This window comes from Nematostella vectensis, chromosome 8, assembly GCF_932526225.1.
Source record: "Nematostella vectensis chromosome 8, jaNemVect1.1, whole genome shotgun sequence".
NCBI lineage: Eukaryota > Metazoa > Cnidaria > Anthozoa > Actiniaria > Edwardsiidae > Nematostella > Nematostella vectensis.
In genome coordinates, this window is record NC_064041.1 from 3,354,356 (window position 1) to 3,366,388 (window position 12,033).

General features: G+C 57.4%; 1 protein-coding gene across 3 annotated transcripts in view; it reads left to right on the forward strand.

The window, feature by feature from the left end:
• LOC116613702 (mucin-2) overlaps positions 1–12,033 on the forward strand; it is a 71,160-nt gene that overhangs the window by 18,559 nt on the left and 40,568 nt on the right. The window lies entirely within an intron of this gene.

A 12,033-nucleotide genomic window follows, 5' to 3' on the forward strand; every position in this document is an offset into this window, starting at 1 on the left:
AGGTGGCTAAAGGTCGGCCATGCAAACACGTGCGGCCATAGGTGCATGGACACCTACTGCAAGGTGCACCTCCAAAGGCTCCGTAAGGGCAGCCCCCTCCCCGTGCCGTGCAGGATCTGCGGCATAGGGACGCAGTCGGAGACGCGGTTGTGCCGCCCCTGCGGAGCGAATCGTGAAGGGCAGAGGATGCGCGGCATCGAGAGGCGCGCTCGGGAATGGTTCGCACTCGTCCTGTCTGACATCGCAGCCCGCGATACGGGCAATTAGAGACTGGGTGGCACAAGGCATACCCAAACACTCGTCCTGTCTGACATGGCAGCCCGCGGTACGGGCAATTAGAGACTGGTTGGCGCAAGGCATACCCAAACACTCGTCCCGCCGGCTGTGATACGGGCAGTTAGAGACTGGGTGGCACAAGGCATACCCAAACAGTCGTCCCGTCGGCTGTGATACGGGCAATTAGAGACTGGGTGGCACAAGGCATACCCAAACACTCGTCCCGCCGGTTGTGATACGGGCAATCAGAGACTGGGTGGCACAAGGTATACCCAAACATAGACGCTTACATAGAGGAGATTCTCAATAGCATGCTTGACAAAGAGGCGCCCGCCGTACTGGCAGGGCTGGTCCAGAACATCCTGGACGAGGACATCCCCGAGGATGCCAAGCGCAAGCTGCTTAAGCCGCTCATGCCGGCGAGCTCGCGGCCAGAGGAAGTCTGGCGCGAGTTCGACCCATTGCTGCTGGAACGGCGGCAAGAGGGCTCAGAGGGCTTAGACCCCGAGGAGTACTATTCTCTCTTCGTCGGCGGCGCCCATCTTCGGTTCCCAAGCGTGGATGCCACTCTTCGGGGCCAAGACATAAGCGCCGGTGTTTACCAGGAGATACGAGATCTTGGTGGAGCAGGTGTCATTGTTCTAAAGCCGGTTATGCGGGGGCCTGATATTAATGACGACGGCTCGGTGTGGTGGGTCTCGCACGAGCGAGAGTCTCTGAGGGCAAACGCAGTGCTGCCGCTGGTGCTCGAGATGGTAGACCCCGACCGGCGTTACGGACTCTTCACGGTCGTTGGTAAGGCCCCCGCAGAGCCATTGGCGCCAATCACGGAGGAGTAAGGGCGCTCGGAGCACAAGATTGGTGGGTCGTTAGTCAAAAGAGGGGACCAAATCGCAGTCGGCGCCCTGGAAGGCATCGATGCGGGTATTTGGGAGAAAGGACGAGAGTACCTCGTCTACGTGAGATACGAGCTTCGCCCTTTACCTGAGCAAAATGGGGAGCCTGGGCCAATGTTTAAGCGAGAGGGGAGTGACGCCTTCGCTAACTGTGTTGTGAGCTATGTTGCCGATTTCTTGAGGAATCGCGGCACCTCGCGCTCCCTTGGTCTAACCAAGACACGAGGCAAGATCCTCGAGCGATATGACAAGAAGCTGGCCACTACGGGATGCACCAAAGAAGACCTCTTTGAGATGAAAAAGAAGCCCGAGATAAAGCTGGTAGCCGTGGACGCCCTGGGCAACGTTATGTGGGACTCTGGGAAGTACAAGAGGGGGTACACACAAATCCGCATCCCCTGCCACAATAACCACGCCTGGGCGGAGCTTCCGACTGAACCACCTGCGATCGCGAGCGTCCACGGCCTAGACTTCGAGGCTGAGGGGGAGCTACGTTCGTTATGTCAGGAGAAGGCAGCGCTTCGCGCTACCAGTGCCGCCACAAAAACGCGCGAGGAGAAAGTGCTCATTCGCTTTATAAACAGGGCGATCCCCAGAAGCACGAGGATCTGGCTGTGTGGGCGTGTTATAGTCACGCACGATGGCAAACTGTACCGATCGGGACAGGACGGAGCGGCTATCGACAGGGCGTTTACAGACGAGACAGGATGTGATCCTCAATGGCTCCCTGATGATCACCCAGCCTACCAAGAGTACACCGAAGCTACGCACTCGATGGGCGGTGCAATAGGGTATCGCTTCAAGAAGTGGACCCAAAGAGAGAACATCAGGCCAACGCCTCTTAAATACAGGGACGTCTGGCGAGCGGCGCAGGTTGAGTCCAAAGTGTGGAATAGCAAGGAAAACTTAGGGGCGCAGCCTCATGCGCACATCGACATGCGTGCGGCGTACCTAGGATGCGAGGACAGTCTCTCCGGCGGCGCCTCGGACGCAATTGATTTGGTACGGAAATACGGCTTCCCTACGAACGTGTATCGTATCGCGGATGTTGTTGGACGGCCATTGAGCGAGGTTCTTCAACTAACCGGGGTCAATCAGCTGACCGGGTGGGAGTTCTCTGAGGCCTGCCACCCCTACACTTCCGGGAGGGTAGGGCAGCACTTGGAACAAAACGAGGGCTGGATCACCATACCAGAGCTCAAGGACCTGTTAGACTCGGGTGACCTCGTCATGGCCACGGCGAGGGAGGTGTTGTATAGCGTCGGAAAAAAGGACTCCATCAAGTTTCCCCACTCCATTGCGTGCCGCCCCGGCGGCGAAGACTCGCAGTACCCTGAGGGTCGAGATCTCGCTGTCCGTTTCGTAGGCAAGTGCGCTCGCCATGGCGACGAGTCCTCGATCGTAGTCCGCGACCGTGAAGAAGCCGCGTATCTGACAAACCTCCTTGCGGGCACTGACCACTTACTTAACTTCGAGCATGCCGACGGGGCTCATCTGATCCAATACAAAGACGGTGTCCGGCGCTCACAATGGTACCATATCAGGGCCTTCGTCTTGGCGTACACAAACATAGCGTTGCGACGCATGTTGAGGCAGATCCCTCGCGAAGATGTCCTCCGAGTGTTCACAGATGCCATATACGCAAAGGCGGTGCCCAGTGGTGTAAAGCTCGTGGTGCGAAATCCGAGGTATGGAGAGTGGCGCCACAAGAAGCCTGGGTACGAGTGGCGACCCGGAGCGGCTTGGGGTCCGAAGAAGTCAGGGAGCTTGGCTAGGGAGCCAAGCACTGCGCCGAGTCTGCCGTGCGATCTAGTGGCCGCAACCTCTGCAAAGATGTATCTAGCCGGCCAAGGAGGATCGGGGAAGACAGAGTTGGCGGTGAGCATGTTCCGCGGCCGCAACGTTGTGGTGCTCACCCCCGAGAACGACCTCGCCCACGACCATCGCAACAACCCGCGCCTCGCGGTGGAGGCTCAAACCTACCACCACTACCTTTGCATACCAGCGGAGAAGCCGATAGAGGAGTGGAGACCTTCCGAGCTGGGGCACAAACTCGACCGTCTCGCAGAAGTGATTATCATTGACGAGTGCTGTAAGGTACAGACTAAGGTGCTACGCGCCATCCTAGGGTACCTCGCCACGCGGCCGTGTCAGGTAGTGTGTTGTGGCGACTATGGGCAGGTCCCGCCCTGGGGAGATAAAAAGGGGCCTCACGATATGCTCAAGGAGTGGGCACAAGGGAACATCCGCTGGTTCGAGTCCGACTACCGCTGCCTGTGTGAAGACTGCGGAAAGCCGTACAGTACATGCGACTGCAGCTCTGCCGCGATCTCCTCCAGGCTCCATAAAGGGCCGGATTTGGTGTCAGCCAGACTCCCAACAGCTTGAGGTGTTTCGAGAGGAGTGGTATGGGGTGGCGTTCGACGCGGCGATCGAGCAGGCCCACCCAAGCAATATGTGGGTGTGCTCGACCAACAAGATGGGGGCTCTTGTTCAGCAGCGATTGGTAGAGCACCACAGGAAAAGCTACCCCCGATTGACAGCAACCATCCGCTTTGACCCCGATCCTAGCGTCGCGCATCGTTATCGCAAGCAAGGGCGGCCAGTGCCCGTGCCAGGCAAAAGGGGTGAAAAGGTCGACGCGTACAAAGGCACGGTAGTCGAGGTTCCTCTCGACGCGGTCCTTAACGGGCTTCCCCTCGAGTAGAAATACGCGGGCTGGGGGACAGTCCACCGGGTGCAGGGCAAGACTATCCAGACTCCAAGACGTCTGTTTATCATAGACCACAGCTTAGAGGGCTGGATCACGAATGCTGTATACACCGGCATCTCCCGCGTGCGGCGCGCCGACCAGATAGTCCGCGTGATCCCCCCCGATAACACCCCCGGTGCCTTGGTTCCCACAGGACTGCAGGCTACGCCCAGTGAAGAGCTCATTATAGCGCGAATCAAGCGATACGCTATAGACGACAGGCAAAAGGGTCAAACGAAGTACACGGGACCGCACCACGTTCTGACAGTAGACCACGTACTCGGCATGATTGCTGACGCGGACAAGAAGTGCACGGTCTGTGGCACTCAGCTTCTGCTTCAGGGGTACACCAAGAGTAATCCCCAATGCTTCAGTATCGACCTAGCGTCAGGCTAGCGTCACGTTAGCGTCACGCTACGCAACTGCGAACGCGTAAAGCCGTGCTTAGAGTACGCCGTGTAATACAACACTGGCTGTCCGGGCTCCATGACCCTCTTTAGTATTGGGTATGCCCTGCTTGTCCACCACGGGTCCGTCGCTCGCCGCCGGCCCTTGTCCTGAAGGTCTTCCTCGTTTACGGCGATGTACACCTCCGTTCCTACCTCTAAGGGGGGCTTTTCGGCTTTGAGAGGCACGCGCCTCAGCTTTATGGCGTCTTTAGGCGCAAAGCCGGTCATGCGAGTCGTCGTTGCGTTTATATCCGAGATGACGATTGGCAAAGCAATAACCCACTCGCGGTTGTTTCGCCGGATGCAAGCTCCTTCGAGTACTGCGCACGAAATAGGCGCTGTGCCAGCCAGCGATGGAAAGACTCGGCGAAAGCTTGGCTCCTGTGGTGCCCTGGCTCAGCCCGTCGGACCTCCACCCCGTGGTCTATTAGGGGCTTTGTGGTAGCACCCTTGAACTTCGTGCCATCATTAACCATGAGGACTTTAGGCCATGTGAGAGGTCCCTCTGCATAGATGTCAGCGAGTTCGCGGGAGACGACGGCCGCGTTCTTAGTCCTCAGTGGGCGAGCGGCTTTATATCGTGAAGCAACGTCAACGACAGTCAGGGCATACTTGTACCCGCGGTCGGTTGGCAAGAATAGCGGGTCCGACTGGTGGATACGGTTTGGTATCTGCTCCGAGAAGTGGGCGTAGGTAGTCGGAGGAGGGGGTGTCTGTGTGTAGCCCCCGACGGGCTGTGAGCTTACCCACTTGCGCATTCGATCTATGGAGGCTGAGCCCTTGGGAAATTTGGCATGCAGAGCGGTCACTCCCTTGTAGCCACCTCTGGCGTAGTATATAGGACGACGGAACGCATCGAGTTCTTCGTCGGACATGCGCTTCGCCGCCATTACGTGTCGGCAATAATGTATCGCGGTACATTGCAACAGGTGTATCAGTCTCCGACAGGCGGTTGCCGTCTGCTCGGGCAGTGCCGAGGTGGTTTTTCTGAGGGCGGTCTGCAATCATCTTATACGTACACGTATACGCGTACGTATACGCATGCGCATACGCGCAGCATGGAAAAAGGCCGCCTAGATGCAGCGCCGGAACGGCAGCTACATCACAGCAAGCGGCTAGCTGTGTAGCCGATGGCGAGAGCGCCGGCGCCAATGTACGCAAACTCGGCGTTTTTCTGCGTTTTGCTGGGGATGTAGTAGTCGGACAGCTCAGGAGCCCGCATCGACTCCAGGGATTGTTTTGGCCGGGTCTGGTTGTAGAGTTTGAGCGCGTAGTCAGTGTCGATGAAGTTTTGCTTTGCGAGCGACCCTCTCTCGCGATTTTGAGCTTGCCAATCGAGGATTTTTTGTCGCCGCTGTTGGTAACGTCCATAGTCTTGTTGGTATTTCTCTAGGGCCTTGTCGTGCCTCTCCTTCTCATCTAAGGCAGGGCTCTCATCGTTCGACATGAACTTTGCGAGGTAGTTGCCACCAACGAATGCAGTCGCGTTTAGGACGGCGCCGCCAACCAAAATCGCGATAGAGGCCATCGAGTAGTGTGTTTACGTTTCACGTGCGCACACTTCACGTGCTGTGTGTACGTGAACACGAGTCTAATACATGGCCTACACATGTAGTAGTGTGCCACAGTACACTGCTACATGGGCAGGATCTTCTGGTCCTCGAGGTAACCCTTCAAAGCGGCAGCACCTGCAACGGCGGCAGTCATTTTTGCGTAGTTCATGGCGTTCGCGGAGGGATCTTTGGTGAAGTCTTCGCGCAAGACCTTGCGCCCAACCCAGCCGATACCGGCGACGAGGCCGGTTATGACTGCGGCGTCGGTGATGGTCTTTGTAATCTTGCTTTGCTGCGCCGTCGACATTGCGATGCACGGACGTGCGGATATGGGTGGGGCCCTTGTGTTTAAATGTCTGCTTACTCCATTGCTAACAGTCGAGATTTGCACTGTCCGGGAGCGCGATGCGCTGTCGCCGGAACGGCAAGCGGTCGATCCTTGGTCTGCTGTGCGGCCGCCAGCGGCGGCCTTGCGGGCGGAGTCACGTCGTCGGTACCTTCGGTAGCAAGTGGATCGGTAGCTCGCTGGTTAACAGCTGGTGTACGAGTGAGCGCGGCAGCTAGCTCCCGCCTACGTGTGTAGAGGCCGATCAATGACACTAGAAGACCAGCGACCCCGATAACCGAGCTAGCCGACCAAGCAGAGTTGCTTTCCGGGACTGGTGTGTTTATGCCTTCGGCGCGCACGCGCAAGCCCTCGCGTCCCTGCGGCTCGCTACCGACCGGCGACCCAACGTGTTGCACGACACAAAGTGTCTCTTTTTTCGCTCCGTTCAGTCGGATCAACTCTGCCAAGCGCCTTCCAGCTTTGACTCGCCCAGGGTGTTTAGGTCGGGTCGCGGGTGGTTCGGGGCTCGTGATTCTCTCCGCCAACGCCGAAGGCGTACGTGCAGGTTAATGAGTAGCTTGTTTGTCAGGTTCCGCGAGATGCTGGGCACTAGTACTTCCTTGAGGTTCCTCCATTTGTGACGCAACTACTTGGTTGCTGACGAAGTGGCAAGCTTTCAAATGAACGTCAACACGAGGTAGCAGTCGCAGACTCGCCACTGTGCGTTTGCGGGCAAACCACTGGTGAGTCCGCGACTGCTACCTCGTGTTGACACCGCGCGTCAGCGCTTGCCGTTCCGGCGGTGTTCATATGACGTGCTACGTGTAACGCTCCGACGGCTAAAGCCATCAAACGACCGCAGCGTAGAGACAGGCTTCCGCACAATGTGCGGAGCTCGTTGTTGATGATGTAGTCGGACACTAGGTCTTTGTGAAGGTCGACCACACTGTCTATCGGCAGCGCCATGCCTACTAGCTTGGTCGTAAGCTTCAGAAAGCTGTCTGCCAGGGCGTCTGTAGTCCGGCTGGCTAGAGCGGTCTCGTATCGCTTCTCGTACTTCCTCACCTCCTCGGCGCTCATGCGTTTGACGTCGTCGTGAGTCAGGGCCTTGCCTACCATTTCTCTCGACTTCCCCGAGGCTACGAGAATCGCGAGTTTCTCCCTCGCGTCTGCTACCTCAGTTTGCTCACCTCCGGTTGCCGTTCCGGCAGGATGCGTCGAGCAGTCCAACGACTCGACGGCCGGGAGGCCGGCGGCGCCCCCCTCAAGAAGACTCTCAAAGTATTCGTCGCTCATCATGCGACCCCTGCCGTGGCTAAGGTGCAACACGTGTGATCAATGCGTTATGCCCTAGGGCAAACGTGGGCGGTGGTTTACTGCGCTTACCGTTCAACTAGGGCGATGGTATAAGGGTGACGCAAGCAAAACTCTAACTTCGAGAACTTTTTCGTCTTGTGGGCCTTCATGTACTCTTTCATCTTCTCTTCTGAGAGCTCCGCGCCGTAGTCATGCAGGATAGCTTTCATGTCCGCCTTGCTCGGGGTATAGAAGACCACCAAGGCCTGACGGAAGGTTCTGACGGAACGGCTTAGTGATGCTGGTGAGCTGCTGCGTGATCACCCACACGCTAATACGGTTGACACTCTCGTTGATTATGCTGTCCGTCCCTTTGCTAATCACAAAGGTCTTGTGGAGGTTCACTTGCTCGTAGAAGAACGTTGTGCCGTTTTGGTGGGCAGCGGCTGCAGACCGGGCGAGGTTGTCGTCCCTCAGGCTTTCGTATTCCAGCTCTAGATTTTTGATGCCATAGGATAATTTGGTAGCATCGCTTCCGACTACTACCTGGTCAACCGTTGCGAGCGTGATCTCGAAGAGCAGCGCCTCGGAGAGCGCCCTTGGGTACAGTACTCCGTGGTCCGTCAGCAGAGAATGGTCTAGCGGAATGGTGTACTTCGCCCCGTGGGCGGCGTTTAGAGCGTTCTCCTTGGCGTTACTAGTCGCTTTATCGCCAGCCTTGGAGCGAAGCTTGCGCATGTTTTCTGACTGTATGCCCTGCTCCAGGCGGTCCTCTCTCTCGGCCTTGGACAGGTAAAGCTCCTCATACGTCTTGAAGACGTCGTAGCGGTTGGTGTCCTGGAGCGTTTCTCCTGCAAACGTGATTTTCAGGCGGCTCACGAGATTTCGGCCGACGTTGTTCACGACGGTATTATTTGCTTGGCCTGAGATGGAGAGATCGATAGCTTTGGGACCGCCACATATAGCGTCTCGCCTGGGGAGGCCGTCGACGGGTTGAGTGTGACCCGGTGAACAGTTCTCTCGGCTTTCAACCCCAGAGGAGCTCTGGGTGTTCGTTGGGGGTTAAGTTTATCGCTGACTGAAATCCCTATTACGTATATCATATATCGTATACGTATATGTACATAAAGTACGAAGCCGCGTGGCTATGGTGTGGACTGTTAGACATGTCTAATATAGCATAGCACGAGTTATGCGCACGCATCATGGGTGATGTTGACGTTGACATTGACGATACCTTGCCGGGTGCGTCCGCCGATCGCGGAGCGGGGGACGACGAGACGACGCCCCTTATCCCGTTTGACCCCGACGATGGGGAGTCGATCCCAATGACGAGCACGTCGTCGCGTATGCATGCTGCGCATAGCATGGCTACGCGAAGCGCAACGCAAACGACTGCCGAAACCTCGTTCACCACAGAGGGTGCAGCGACAAGACTCGGTCTCCAGCCCCTCAGGGAGAAATACCCAGACCTTAACGAGAATCTGATGCGGTTCCAGTCAGACCGGAGGGGAAAGACGCTAATACAGCTTCTCCACCTCGGCAAAGAAGGTTGGACTAAACCAAGACAGCTGTTCAATGAGGACGGGGGCGTTCGACAGGACGTTGCAAAGCTAAAAGGCTTCAAGCTGGCGATGGGGTCCGTGGCAGAGATAGATGCGGTCATCCAGGAGAACACAGAACGAGTCCAAGAGCTGCAAGGGGTGGTAGCCACAGACAGGGAGACCATCGACGACCCTAACGCGTCAGAGAGTCGCCGCCAAGAGGCCCGTGAGCGCAACGAGGAGAGGCTGTCCGATATTGACGAACTAGAACGCGAAAAGCGAGAGCTCAAGAACCAAAAGCCGCTAAGAGAGCGCATCAAAGCCATCTTCAAAAAGTACAGCTTTACCGTCACCGCTATCGGGTTGGCCGTAGCGACGACGATCGCGGCCATTGTGACGTCGCTCGGCAAGTCGCTCTCCTCCGTGGCCAGAGGGGTCGGTAACGGGCTTAAGGCTATCGGGAAAAAGCTAGGCGAGCTTCTCCCTGGGCTAGTAGGCAGCATCGCGAACTTTGTGTTTAAGGCTGCAGGAGAAGCGGTGAAATTCCTTGGCGAAAATGCGTGGCTGCTCATTCTAGCCGTAGCCGCGTTCTTGGTTCGTCGAATGCAAAGCAATCATCGGAACAAGTAATACGCCGCGGCCACCGCGAGTGCCGACAACCCCGCCTTGAGGGCGGTGTGGTCACCTTTTTCGCCCAGTCCGGGTTTGCTTGCCGTTCCGGCGGCAGTCATGCTATGCGCAGCATGCATACGTGGAGAGGGGGCAGGTGCCGCGCCCTCTGCGTGCACTTTCGCAGGGGCGGAACCCTTGCTTCGCACCTCGCGGTCGATAACAGGATCAGTCACGTGTTGCACCCTAGGATGCCCACCGGCCATGTTATGAGCACCGACTGGCTTTGTCTCGGTGTTGATCGCGTTTCCGCCGAGCGTCATGGAGTCTGGCTTTCTGCAGCTTATTGTTGTAGCCCACGATGCTTTGCGTGTTTATCACCAGATCGCTCGGCATCAGCCACACTCCTGGTGCGACCGCAAGACTCAGTCTCATCTTGGCCTCCTGCTTGGCTAACTGGTACCTTTGCACGCTTTGAGCGATTTCGTTTTCTATGATCGCGTCTTCAAGCAGCTTCGTGAACTCCGCCTGCGCCTCCATGGCCGGCCCACCGGCCCCCGCGATAGAGGAACGGACGTTTACCTGCGCGCCAAGCACTGTGTAGACGAACGCCTTGACCGAGCGATCGAGTATTCCTAGCCCTGCTTTTGTCAGCCCCTCACCTTTGGGAGGCGCAAACCAGCTATATTGCACGCCCCCGTGGTCGTCGTTGCGTATGAAACCCACCTGCTTCCCACTATTGTACGTCCCACCTTCGTCGCTAAACAGATTGAGGTGGCTCGGGTACTCGTCCGCCGCCGTGTCGTAGCCACGGATCACGTGCACGTTGCGATACCCCTCCCCCGGGTAGAACACAAACACATCGCCTAGCCCGTGGTTCCGCCCGCCTTTCCATCGGAAGTCCGGCTTACGCGGCAAACCGAACTCTATACATAGACGCTCGGAAGCGGCCTTCTTGTAGGGGTACCTTTTTGCGTGAACGGACTGTCGCCAGGCAGGGGGGCCCCGAGCTCGTAGAATATCCTCCGGTTGGTAAAGTAGACGTGAAACCTTAGAAATCCCCTGATGACAGAGGGGAGCGTGGCGAAAGCGGGGTCGGTTAGGGACACCCCGCATCCAGCGGTTGCGCACCAGACCGAAAAGTTGAGTTGCTGTGGCCAGTACCCATAGGAAGGCTCCGATAGCCACCGGCGAGACTCCTTGGCGAACTTGTGCGTGACTACTGTCTCTTTGAATATGTCTCGGACCCTAGTCGTGAATGATTTGTCCTCAGCCACGTGTATCTTTAGCTGCGTGAGTAGTGGGGTGATGTCTGAGGCCGTGCTCTCCACGGGGGTCGCGGACACGGCGAAGAGCAGATTTTGCGCGAGGGTCAGAGACCTAGGGAAACCGGGTTTTGCGCGGCTATAGCGTGTTCTATATGTTCGGCTATAGAGGCTCCCGCCGCAGTTGCCGCCTTCTTCGTCTCTTCCACCTCCCTTAGGGGAATCGCCTCCTCGAGCGGGAGCATCAGATAACGACTATAGCCTCCCTCTCGACCATCACTACTCTGCCAGCCGGGCACCACACGGCCGAGTCCATCGTGGAAACGATCAACCGCGCTGAAAGCGAGGTTCTGACCGCGAAGCTGGATCCCCTCACCGGGAAGATCGCGCTCATGCCCAATGGCGTTGCGTTCCTGAATGCCGAGCTTTACGCACTATTTGGCCTAGAGGCTAAAGACGATCAGTTGGGGGAGCGGGGCCTCGCACTGCCCTTGGGGGGGGCGGGGCACTTAAGGTGGCTTTGCCGAAAATAGAGGCCCTCTACATCTACTGCGATATCGTAGACCGCAAGCAATGCCTCTCCTTAGGCGAGCCTTTAAACGTTCTCGCTTGCCTAGAAACCCGCGGGAGGCCGCACGAGAAAGTCGTCTATGGGCCCGACACCCCCGTTTGTGTCGCAGCATCTTCCTCTGAGTTTGTCTCGAGTATCCAAATATGGATCAGGGATGACCGCGGTAGACGGGTGGACTTTAAGGGCAAGCCTGTTCGCCTCGTATTAGAGCTAACCTAGGTCCGACATAACAAGCATGGCAAACAGCGACGTTAGCAGCGGTGCCATATACCCCTCGCTTCCCAGCGTCTGCCCCCCGGGGGGTACGCACACGACGCCTACCGCTCCGGCAAGCATCGGCGGCGACGTGCAAAGCTTCCGATTCCAGAAAATATGTGACACTCAGGCGGCCCTAGACAACGAGATAACGCATCATCGACAGGTGCGGAAAAAGTATAAGCGCGCCCTTGCCGTTACCCATGCTGTGTCTGTGGCATCCGGCATCGCTGCAGGGG